At 33.9% G+C, this 13,561-nt stretch overlaps 1 protein-coding gene across 1 annotated transcript in view; it reads left to right on the forward strand.

Annotated features, from left to right (window-relative positions):
• The window catches only part of LOC120624779 (leucine-rich repeat-containing protein 70), a 164,566-nt gene that overhangs the window by 61,974 nt on the left and 89,031 nt on the right, over positions 1-13,561 (forward strand). The gene's annotated exons all lie outside the window — the stretch shown is intronic.

Raw genomic sequence — 13,561 nt, forward strand, 5'->3', positions numbered from 1 at the left:
AAAGAAACTGGGAGAAGGTTAAATTACATAGTGCAGTTGGCACACGTCCCGTATTACGCCCTAAGTGGTTCTGAACAGTTATGGAAATTGGAAGACGGGAAATATTGTCTAGGAATCATAATAGAGTTTAAAGACAAGATTATTTTGGTTATGCACGTACCTTTTCTTCAAGTTTTAAGTATCCAATCATAATAAAAAATGGTGGTTGGTAATTATAAAAATAAAACAAAGAATGAAATTATAAATTAATTAATTTAATATACAGTGTCTATAAAACTGATAAAAATTCAAACTATTTTCGGTATGAATTTTTTCGGATTTCGGTATGGTTATATATGAAAACCGAAGCTCTGTTGGTAAAACGCACAAGCCGGGATTGCCAGCTGAGAGTTGGAGGTTCAAATCGTGCCCAGCTTTTTACATATATTTGAAATTTGAACGGCTGATTGGCGCAGTGGGCTGCCTGCTTTCTGGTTCGATTCCCACACCTGGAAAATGTTTGTGTAATGAACATGAATGTTTTTCAGTGCCTGGGTGTTTATCTTTATATTATAAGTATTTATGTATTTTATATATAGAAATATCATCGTCAGTCATAAGGCTACGCTTACTTTTGGGACTAGATAGCGGTATTGTCGTTGTATATTTATTTATTTAAGAAATAGAAGAAAATAAAAATTTATAAATTTGTAATAATTAAAGTTCAAAAGTGGGTTTCTAATTTATTTCCCAATAAAGCTTGATAAAGGTCTAGTCTATATGGTGTGTATTTTTGAATAAACTTGTGACACGTCAAACTTATGTACTTATGACAACCTGTCTTTTTTCTGTCGAGGGTTAAAAAACATACACAAAATATTTCATTTTAAATTGGTGCACAGAATGTTGAAAGCAAAGTTATAAGTATAGAGAATAGCACTGCAGATTGCCTTTTAGGTAACTCGCATAGGATAATCGATTTGAACGTTTCCAACTTCAATTGCACAATAAGTTTCAGTTGAACTACTCGTTGTCTTAAAAGTTTTCAATACGTTTAATAGAAGCTGGCGTTACTTTGCGTCACATACCATGCAATGCTTTGAATAATTAACATGTGTTACAGTAAATTTATAAAGTTGGTAAATAATTAAATTTTATATAACTATAAATTCATATTTGATAGATATTTTATTAAATTGATGAGGATTATTACAAATTTGATTAAAAACCAATGTTCATGGCATCGAATTGGTGGGTTTTTTATGTCATAAAAATATGACTGATTTTTCGATACATTTTAGTCTTATATGGACATGAACAATGCAAAGATACCTACCGGTGTCTTAGTCGTGGTCACATGTCTTTGATAACCAAGAAACATCTAAAAACCAATCATGTATCTATGTTTGGTGCATGTAGCTAAAGCTACTCGTCTGTTTTAGGCTACTTCCATATTTAGCTTGTTATAATAAAAATTAACTTTGATTAAGAACCTAAAACCGACATCTATTTATTTCTGTTTCTGTTTTGTACAGAGTCTGTACTATTAATACTGAGATAATTTTAACGGTATTAAAATTCTCTCAGTATTAATTATTCAGGATATTCATAATTCCGAAAAACAATATGGTTGCTTTAGAATTCAGGATGATAGTTTGAGTTGATTTTAAAATATAAACATATTCATGTCATATCTAAACTGATTTTAATAAACCGTTTTTCGAAAAGTTTTATTATCAATTTTGGTTCTGCTTAAGTTATGTGACGATCCAGTTTATTATTGGACATAAACGAAGACACAAGGAACAGCAGAAAACCTTCCACTTAAGTCTCAACTCATTTATGAGGCATGTTTGTTTTTACTAAGTATAGTATCAACAAACATGCCACATAAATGAGTTGATAAATCTGTGCTTATTATAATAAAGCTCAAAAACTGTTTGTATGTACTTCTAAATTCAGTCTTGATTTCAAAAATCCTATATATTGGGGAAGATGTAGACTGTGCGTGTGCACACTGCGACCCGTAATTGGCGCAGGTGAAACCGCAGGGCAATGTTAGTATCCAATAAAAACAAAAAACAACAGGAATATAATTAAACAAAGAAGACAGTAACATAAAGGTTATCAGATAACTTCGACGCTATGTTAGGAACTTTAGAGGACAAAAGGTAAAAAAATAAGTTGTAAATCAGTCTAGAAATGTTTGAAAAGTCATATAAATACACATAATAAAAAATTATGATACAGATGAAATCTAAAAATACCCTTCTGTTTTTGCAGTAATTTAAAAAAGTCGCCTACAGCTTAATTTCTTCCCACACTCTATATTAAAATATTTTGTGATTATATATTTTTAAAAATGAAAATTTAAAATAAGATATTTTATTTCATTTTAGTTACAGTAATTGAGAAGCGAATTCGATGAATTTTAAATGAAACATTGTTTAAAACACAGACACAGGGTACTTTAAAAACTTTGTGGTTTTTGCTATTAATTATCTTTGTTTTTTAAACTCTTTAAAACTCAAAATGTTGTTTATCTGAATATAGTTTCGAAACGCCAAGTGTTGAATTATTTTAATTAGAATAATCAGCTAAATAATTGTATTTTTTCTGTGTTTACTTTACTTAAAAAGCTTTTTATCACATGTTGGGTTTGACATGTTATTTATTTTACGTCTATTATATACAAAATAAGTCAGCTATGCTACGTTTATCTTTTATATTTCGAACAATTTGTGTGCTAAAGCAGAGTGCAAAGCTAGGACTGGTCCTAACATCGCACAGTTGACAGTTAAGTATATTGTCGCGTGGAGTTCAATAGAGTTCTTGAACAAGTAGTATAGAACTAAATGTGACAATCTGTCTGCAACAGATGAGCAGGAAAGAGCCGGTGCTGAAAATACATTGTTAAATGAATAGATAAACTATCTAGAAAGTGAAGTGAATAAGATATACTAGAAAGTGAAACCGGAACTCTTTTTAATATCGTTATACGCATGTTTTTAGAGATTGAAAAGTAACTGACTTCTCAGTTTGTAATGGATGTACGAGTAAGTAGCTGTTTGGAAATGCTGCTATGGGACGTAAAATCGTATCGTTATCAACGGCATTTAAAGTTTATTGACATTCGATATTCAGTAACCTCATAATCTACATGTGTTTGGAAAGTAAAAGTTACACACGAGTGATTATATTTTTTACACTATTCTTACTATTTATTTAAAATTTTCCGTTTTTCACGTTTGCTTAAGTAAAAGTTGTTCTTACGCATTATTTAACTAAACTCTTAGATTTTATATTGCCAATACCTGATCTTTAGCTTGAAATGTTTTAATATCTCATCCGCCTCGGCGTTATTTATTGTGTATACTCTTACCTAGTGCTATGATATCTACTCGAAACAAGGGATATACAAATCCGATATCCCCAAAAAGCAATTGGCACGGTTTACTCGCTCAGTTTGTTATCCGTAGAACAATCGCTTAGACAAATAAAGGTATGTAGTACAACCAGAACCAATCTGCGCCATGCGTTCATTTCATGTGCCTACGTTTGTGTTTATCCAATCGATCAGAATAATTGGTTAACTTCAGTAATTGTTAAATAACGTTTCGTTATTTCACTCCCTATTTGGTAACGCTTACTGATTTATTAAAACACTTTTGAGTAGTAGTTTTTGTGCTTTTAATGATCTCATATTTACTTCTGATAAATTATATTACAATTTTTATTGCACTCATTTCTTAATAATAAATTATAACCTTAGAATTGGAAGCGATATCCCAGTGGGTAGGGCTTCGACTTCACTTTCGGGGAGCCGATAATTTACAAATATAGTTTTATTTTATACAGACAGAATTAGACAATTTTATTTTATTTTATCCGTACCTATAGAATAATGGCGAAAGAAATCAGAAGTTTCTCAAACCTATCATTAGATAATTGTTGATCAGAACACACAATGTAAGTTTATCTTCATCTGTCATAAGTCATTACTCATTACATGGTGTGTGGGTCCTCCCTCATTTATGTCCAATAATGACTTAAATATTTTTAGTATAAAAAGTGTTTAAAAAATCTGGAATCTGCAGTTAAAATTGGATCACGCATCTCTATTTTTATAATTAATGTGCGTTTTAGGCATTAAAAATGTCATTTCTCTCAACGGGAAAGGAAAACATCGTGAGGAAACTCGCATGGCTGAGAGTGCTCCGTAATGTTCTCAAGGTACATACCTTGAGAACCGAGTCCACCAATCTGCACTGGACCAGCATGGTGACTACACCCTTACGGTCCTTCTTATCGTGGAAGGACACCCGTGCCCTCAACTGGGCCGGTAATGCATTGATATAATGATAATGATAATGATGTAACTTGAGGACTACGAGTATATTTTCTCTGAACTGCGAGTTCTCAATTACTATTTTATATTCGTCTTATGTTAGTGTCTTTGTTTTTTGTGACACTTTGAAAGAATAGTATTTTCGACTCTGCATTCTGTCTTTCGTACGACTTGAGAATTTGTACTACATTATTTTTCCTCCTACATCAGAGTCAAATTATTGTATCCCCTTCTATGAGCCATTTTATGATATTTTATTATGGCGCATAACTAAATTGGGTTGTCAGAATTGGTTAAACATACTCCCATCTGTTACACACTAAGATAATAAGTACCTAGCAAAGAATAGGGTCATATTTAGCTGCAATCCCACCAATGTTGTAAATGCGAAATGGATTGACGTATTTTTGCATAGTGACAATGATAAATTCCTCGAAAAGTCTGGAGTTTTCAGACTGCATACGAGTTATGTTATTCGAAAACCTGCACGTTGATTTGAAAGGGTCCGAGAGCGCACATTTCATGAAATTTACATTTCAAATGAAACCTTATTTAAACTGACGGACTCACATCTCTTTGTCAGAACCCTTCCACTGTTGTTTTATTATCTTGCAGACTGTTTATTAAAATGTAGACTGAAAATATTAGTATACAATCTTATTCAATTACATAATTTTTTGCTGGTTTTATTGCAGCGTTAAAAGGAGTTGTTATCGTTTCGACAGATTTTCGTTTCATACGATTGTTGAACCGTTCTTAATCTTCTTTCTTTCGAACTGCCTTTGTAATAAGGACCAGGCTCAGGTTTTCTGTAAAATTCTTAACGCGTTTGCAAGGCATGATGTTAAAGCCTAAATACACACTCATACAAAAACTACTCTTCAGTATAAAAGGCATAAGTAAGGAATAGGTATATTGGAAGTGTTATTCTCGACTCGCCGTTAGATATTATCGGTAAAATATGTTACGAATGTTTTTATTTTAATAGAACAGCTACGTGCTATTTTTGTGGTTTATATTAAGAAGTAGTCTAAATTTACGATCCAATACAATCCAATTAAGTAAGGAAAAAGATTGTAAATGTTGTAACCATATTACTTCGTTCAAAACACATTTGAATAATTTTATTCTTTTAAATTGTAAATTTTATATATTGATTTAAGTATTTATTTTATAGGTTTACATATATTTATTTGTATATATTTTTAGTAGATTGGGGATCATGTTATTTAATCTATATAAAATATATATATATAATAGTAATACATTATATTTATATATTTGTGTAATGTTTATATCATATTTATTGCACCACCTATCTTTGCTATGCTTTTTCCTTTTACGCCTTTGGTTGCCTGGAAAAAATCTCTATGTAGCGATAAGGCCACCAAATTATACCCTCTTGATATATCATTCATTCATTCATTCATTTGTATGTTAGCATTTAAACTCCCAATTGTTTTAAAAACTTCACGCCAAGCATCTCTGATGGTGTTAACATACAAATAGGAATGTAAATTATACTAAAAACTATCAAAAACAATTGCTTTTTGAAAATTACAATTTATTTTTATTACAAAACATTGAATTCACTAATAAAATCAGAATTACCAAAGCAAGCGCGGGGGTAAAATGAAAGTTTAATAAAACTGGCACTAATCTTTCGTTGTTCCGGTTCCGAAGAACGAATAAATAAGGTGAATTAGCAATACTGTTAAGCTATTACGGCTTAATGCATATATATATAAGTAATGGAAAATTACAGGCTGGGGTTACAAAGAATTGCAATATAGCCGAGGCCCCGATACCGCATATTTTATAGTTTGGGGGGCGGGGTGGGGATGCTGGTATTTGCGACTTATTTTGAATAAGGTGGTTCATTGGCTTTCGTATAATTTTCATAAGTATTTGAAGTAAATTAAGTGCGATATTTTGCATTCTTTATTTTATGAAAAACTAGCTGACCTGCGCAACTTCGTCTGCACCTAGAAAAAAATCTAGAAACTAATTGCAGCATTACCTACCAGGTGGACCTGTTTTATTTCCAAACTATGTTATTCGCGGCCGTACGTGTTAATCTATACGCTCCGCAACTTCTAAGCGATAGGTTCAATTTGAATATTTTAAAACTGAATTTGCATGTATATAATCAAAATTAATATTTATATTATTTTATTTCTTTAGCATTTATAATATTACTATTTAGTAAGATGATACGCATGCATTCGATCGTTGTCCCATATGCCCCGCGTCTGTGAAGAGTTATGTCTATATATATGTTTATCTCCGATAATATTTATCAGATCTTCATTAAAATGAGACAGAACATGCTTGATAGTATACACTTTCAAATAAAAAAAGAATTATAAAAATTGGACGAAATATAACGGAGCTATGAAGTAAAATTGATAAAAAATTTCATCCCATTTCCCGGAGGAAACTTATTGTTTATCGGGATAAGAAGTATCCTGCATGTAGACCCGGTATATCAGCTACCACTATACCAAATTGTATTTAAATCCGTTCAGTAGTTTTCACGAGATGCCCGGACAGAAAGACAGACAGACAGACGGACAAAAATTAAATAAAAATCTATTTTGGACTGTCTCGATTATAAAGCATCCCCCGGTCAAAAATTTCAAAATATATTAAATGCACAGAAATCTTTCAGTTACAGTTTTACTATAGGTATAGATAAGTTTCGGTAGTTGACAATAGTCTTATAAATGCCATATTATTTTGTTTTCTTTTATTTACTAAAACTGAAAGTAAGAGTAATTTCAACATTTTCAAGCTGCTCTTTTGATGAAATAATTGACTTAAAAATGGAGCAGTTCGTTGTTTGTACACCTTGAGCTGTATACAATCTCCTGTTCCTTAAGATGACATTAATCAGAAAAAATTGTCAATTTTCATAAAACTCAATCTAATGGTTCTTTGTATTATTTCATGAATTTAAAGTATCATGTATGTCTTTTTTTACATTAGAGTGTTTAAATTGACTGCCAGGGATCTGTGACTTCATTTTGCAATGGTAGAACATAACAACGTCCTGGATTTACGATCGGGATGGAGACTTTAACGACGCTTCTTTGAAATTAGTTCGGAAAAAACAAGTAGAGATTAGATTACTACGACCAAATGAGCTCTTCGGTAACTGCTTTGTCTTTTTCTTTTATTTTCGTTTGTATTAAACCAAATTAAGAGTCTTTTGTTACATAAATGGTGACCGTCTTACCGTTGTCGTATTTAAAATGTACTCAGTTTACTTAACTATTAATTACAAAAAAGATATATACACTTTTTAAACATTTTTATAACTGGGGTTGTGAGCGGAACAGTGATTGATGGCGCTGCCACAACACATCACTTGTGCTCAATATGCGTTTCTTAGTGCACTGACATTAGATATATTTACTGACATGGGAAGATCAAAAAACATCACATTATGAAATAGACTATATTCTCAACAGTATAAGAATCTGGCATCAGGACAAGTCACAAAAAACAGACATATTTGACTCGACCTTAACTCAGTCTATATTTTATGACCCCTTAATACTCCTTAAATTTCTCGGGATGAATATTATGATCCTATATCCATCTCCTGTAAGTTATCTTGTCAGTTCAACGATTGTGCTGAACATAGGTAAATAGATGTTAATAAATGTTATTGTAGAACTCGTAAGGACTCTTTGTTTTCCCGGGATAAATAGTATCCTTTGTCCGTGTTTATTTCTATTTCAAATTGCATCAAAAAGTTACAGTAGTTAAGCTAAATATAGACATACGTATTAATACTACAGTTAAAAAGCAAACAAACAAACAAAGAAAGAAGAAAGAGTCAAATTTTATCTTAGTTTTATAATTTCTTTGCAAATCAATAAAATTAAAATGTTTCAATGACTGAAGTAATAAAAAAAAACTTGGTTATGTTTGTTTTAGCTTCTTCTTAGAACAGTGCACCTTTCAAACCCTTAAAGCCTTATACTGCGAATGCTGTTCATCTCACTACCGTTTCCAATTATTTTATATACGCAACAGAAATGCATTCTATGGGCCGGTTTGAATAAAGAAGTATTTGAAAGCTCATATGATTTTTAAGAGCACAACCTAAACCATTTAAAATGTTTTTGCCTGATTACCAAGGCTAAAATTTTAAATACCTAAACCAATTTTGAAGGGAGATAACTATAAGAAACACTTTAGCAAGCGCTTAATTGCTTGTGTAAAATAATAATGCTAGCGCCGACATTTTTATTAGAACTAGCAAGTCAAACTTTATTGTCGTATTGCGTGTAGAGGTAGCATGTCTGGGAGTTCTGAAGTTTTGTTCTCGTAGCACTCGTAGGCAGCGTAGGTTCAGGCTACGTCATTCCTTTGCCTTTCGAATACAATGCAGATATACTTTATTGCAATAAATAAAAGAATACGCTATCGCCACCTTTAAAATATATGTACAAATATATAAAACTCAAGAGTTTGTTTGTTTGTTAATTTGAACGCTATGATCTCAGAGAGCTTCCGCTGCGTGCGCTGCGTAAACAGTTAAAGTTTCAATAAAACCATGACAAAGTTCTTAAAAAAATCTGCGACAGCATCAGTCTATTTTTTATATTTGTCTTACGAGTAACCGCGGACGAAGTCGCTAGGGACCGCTAGTAAATTAAAAATCAAATAACAAAGCACTAGCGCTGCACCGGTTCGAAAGGGAAATCGCCGAGAAGAATCCGACTTGCTCTTTTCCAACATCATTCAACAATTTTACAATAGTTTTTCGAGATGAAACCACGGACTTTTCATTCATTTATTTTATGTAGAACTCAATTATTATAAAAAAGGATGGGAGTTTTACAAGGGCAGCTAGTCTATAAATTATTTCGTCTCGTCGTCCAACCCTACATTCATAAAAGTTTCGCTGGACTATAACTAGAAAAGTTTATTTTCCTACAATGTTAGGGTTATGTCCCTGGTGAATTTCATGGGTCTAGTGGCTCTGCGGCTGTAAATTTTTGACCCTTATATGTGGGGTTTTACTGCTATAGCTTCAAGCTCAAATTGTATTAATATTTTTTGAAGCGGTTATATTCTAGCAATCAATTAAAGAAGCGACAATAGCGCATTGGGTAGAAGCTCGACTTCACTTTCCGGGGGTCGACTTCATCACTTTCTTCAACGGGAAGAATAACAGCGTGAGGGAACCTGCATTTCTGAGAAATCTATATAATGTACTCAAAGGTGCGTGGAGTCCACCAATCCGCACTGGGCCAGTGTGGTGGATTACGGCCTTAACTCTATCTCGTTGTGGTTGGAGACCCATGTTCTGTAGTGGGCCGGTAATGGGTTGATGTGAAGAAATCAAATATCAATTGCTTTCACGTTGAAGAAAAACATTCTGTTGTGGTTTTTTTACTAAGATCCCCATTAATTTTTATTCCACAAAAAGTTATCCCTTTAAAACCACGTTTCCACGCGGTACAGTACCGCAGGGTGATGACGTATCTCTCGTCTGGCTAGCGACAGGCGTAATTCTTGCAACCTTTGCTGTCTAACGTCGCAAATGTATTACGTTTGACAGCAATGATCGCGGGATTTACGCCTATCGGAAGCCAGTTGTGAGGTACGTTATTACCGTGCTGGAACACATCAATTGCTTGGTGGCATTGGCTTTATCGGTAGAGTGGCTAATGTCTCCCAACGGAAAAAACGTTGCTACCTTACGACTCCATGATCAGATCAGCTCCACGCCATAATAATGTTGCATTGTCTTCCGATAAATCTGTATGCTTTTAGTACTCGTAGTAGCCATGCTTATATGTGCCGCAAAGCAGTATTGTCGCAATGTTCTGTTCCAGTCTGAAGGGCGTCGTTGCCGGTGTAACTGCAAACATAGGGGGCTTAACTGCAAACATGGGGCTTAACATCTACGCCTCAGGTTAATGGCCACAGTATTACTCGCAGAAGTGTTCCTTACCCTAGGAATGTTTCTCTGTTTTGTTTGATGGCTATCCACTTACGAATAGTACTGTTTAGTTCGCAAAATTTTAGCTCAATCGGAAACCAAGTAAGTTTTACAGAATTTGTTTATAGTCTGACCGACACCGAGGCAGGTGAAACAAAATAAAAGCTTGTAATGTATTCTATGGGCTATGGATCTTATAGGAAGAGGTCAACCTCTGACGACCACCCCTCTCCCTCCTCCTTAAAAATTGCAGGTTCCGCGTTCGATTCCTAGCAGTGGCGATTTGGGAATTTATAATTTCCGATTATTCTCTGGTCTGCTCTTGTGGAAAGCTTCGGCCTTGGCTAGTCACCACCCTACCGACAAATACGTGCCACTAAGCTATTAAAAGCATTCCGGTACTTTGGTCGCGTAGAAATCGATTAAATATAACTAAGGTTAGCCCGCTACCATCCTTTACTGCGTCAGAATTTACCACCAGGTGAGATTGCAGTCAAGGGCTCGCTTTTAGTAGAAAATAAAAAGGGACACTCAGCGGGTGTTCGTGATAGCAATTCTCTAAGTATCTCTACGTGATCAAATCAGGAATGTGACGATCCGTAGAAGAACATAGCTCATCGAGTGGCGAAGCTAAAGTAGCAATGGGTAGAGAACAGAGCTCGGAAAACCAATGGATGTTTGGGTTCCAAGGTGCTGGAACGGTGACCTCGCACCGGTAACCGCAGCTTTGTTAGACCCCCGACGAGGTTGACAGATGACATCCAACGGGTCACAGTGAGCAGCTGGACCCAATCGGTAAAAGGCTTTTGTATTTGGAACTCCCTAAAAAAGACCTATGTCCAGCAGTGGACGTCTATTGATTGACATTAGGTATTCGTTTCAAATGACACAGCATTGGGCATAGGGATTAGGTAGTAGGCACCCCAGATTTACGATGTTAGGGGTCGCTCATAACGCTTTTTTCATATTGGCTTAGCGATAAATAAGATTAATATGACTCTAGGGCCATTAATTTATTTTTAACTTCCTGTTCATAATGAATTTATGATGGCCGCTATATTTTGTCAGCGCGGCTTTAAAAGCTTTTACGATACTCGCCTTTCTTACTTTTTTGTATGAGAATAAGAATATTTTTGAGACGAGATTAATATTCGCCTTCTATCCATTTAAAAGTAAAGTGAAAGCTTTTTCTTTCTATAACCTTAATCTTTTTATTCTAGTAAAGATAAAATAATGAAAAATTACCTAGACCTTTGCTAGAAGAAATTGAAAATAAAAACCTGAAGCAAATCAAAAACAAATTGAAACGTTATTACATTCAGGGTACGTGCAAAAACTACTAGGCGGAAGTTCATCCAGACCATTCCTACAAATTCCATTAATTATCACTATAGAAATGTTTCTTTTGTTTTTTTTTTCCTTACATTATACATTAATTAATATATAATAATCAATATATATTTGTGCAACCCTCTCAAGCGCAAAAATCTTCCATAATGAAGATTAGCGTAATGTAATTGAGATCTAAACAACCATGTATTTTTTATTTATAATAAACAGATTTAATTTTTTTTTTTTTTTAATGTATATCTGGTACAGCGAAAAAATATTTTATACACGATTGGCTATAAAAGTAGAATTGTGATTCGACAATACAATACACATCGCCATGTCAAAGTATGCGTAGCTTGTGTTGTGGGTTCTAAGATAATTGATGAATATTTTTTGAATAATTTACATACATACTTGAATACACAGATAAACACCCAGACACTGAAATATATTCATGTTCATCACTCGAAAAAATCACTGCCAACTGCGCCAATCGGCTATCAATATGTTTGTATGTGAGTTTGTTTGTTCGACCGAAATTCTAAATGCCTGAATTGAGTTATATGACGTATAGTTATAATTTTTGCGCAATCCCCAGTGACACTGGCTAACAATATTTTAAAAGTAAAATCAGAATTTCGAGTGGAGTTTTTTTTTATTTTGTACTTACGTACTATTTCAAAAACTACGATAAAGTTTCAATATTCATGTACGAATCAGTGAATCCACTACTAACCGATTGTAAGGGTTTACAAGTTAGCCCTTAACTGCAATCACATCTGATTGTAAGTGATGGTGCAATCTAAGATGGGCTAACTTGTTAGGCTTATAAGTTATAAGGCATACAACCAATGGGCTTTTACGCAAACTCGTACAGGAACGCTAAATTGCTAGGTGGCACGTCTCCGTCGGCACGGTGGAAATTACCAGCCACGTCCTAAGAGCCTCTCATCAGACCAGACCAGAAAAAATTAAGAAATTATAAATTCCCTAATTGCCGCTGCGGGAATTGAACCCGGGACTTATAAGACCTGTGGACCTGCGCTTATCACCGTCAAAGTCAAAGTCAAAGTCAAATATTTCTTTATTCAAATAGGCACATAGATGGCACTTTTGATGCGTTATTATATACAAAATGTGTACATAGCAGTGAGTAGTGATGGCGATAACTACAATCGTAAACTTAAAACTAAAGCTACGAGGGTTCCAATCGCGCCCTGGTCTAAGAAGAAGCCCACAACAAACTTAGCCGGGTGTTCTTTTTGTTATCACCATCTCACATTGTCATTAAAAACGTCAAAATTTATAGTAACTGAAGATGCAGTCTAAGATTGTAGTAGGCTCTAACCTAAATAAACGCACTTATATTAATCTTCGTCGCTGCGTGGAGATACGGAAAACTAACCAAACCAAGAATAGGATAGGATTCATTGTTGGTATTAGTAAATATATCAATTTTATGGATATATCTACTATCACAATTAACAATTGACATGAAATATATAATATAACTAGCTGACCCCAGCGCCATCTGTCGGGCTGATTTGTGAATTTAAACCATCCGGATTGCCACCCAATGCATACCGAAAAATTCATTCAAATTGGTCCAGCCGTCTATGAGTAGTTCAGTGACATACACACGCACACAAGAAATATATAAAGATTAGAATTTTATATATTAGATAACAATTTATTATATTATATATTTCAATTTATTACAATAACAATTGACATGAAATGCTATTATTTATAATCGTCACTGAAAAACGAAATATAACTCGTATTATTTCCGTTCTCGTATGGTTTTCCGTTGAGAATTTCCCGTATACGCGAATCCAACCAGATTTATTTAAAAATTTAAACGGGACTGGTAAAGTGACAACCCCCAAATTAGGGACGGATAATGCCGGCAAAGATACCGGGTTGACAGTTATTAATAT

Source organism: Pararge aegeria, chromosome 6 (assembly GCF_905163445.1).
Source record: "Pararge aegeria chromosome 6, ilParAegt1.1, whole genome shotgun sequence".
Lineage (NCBI taxonomy): Eukaryota > Metazoa > Arthropoda > Insecta > Lepidoptera > Nymphalidae > Pararge > Pararge aegeria.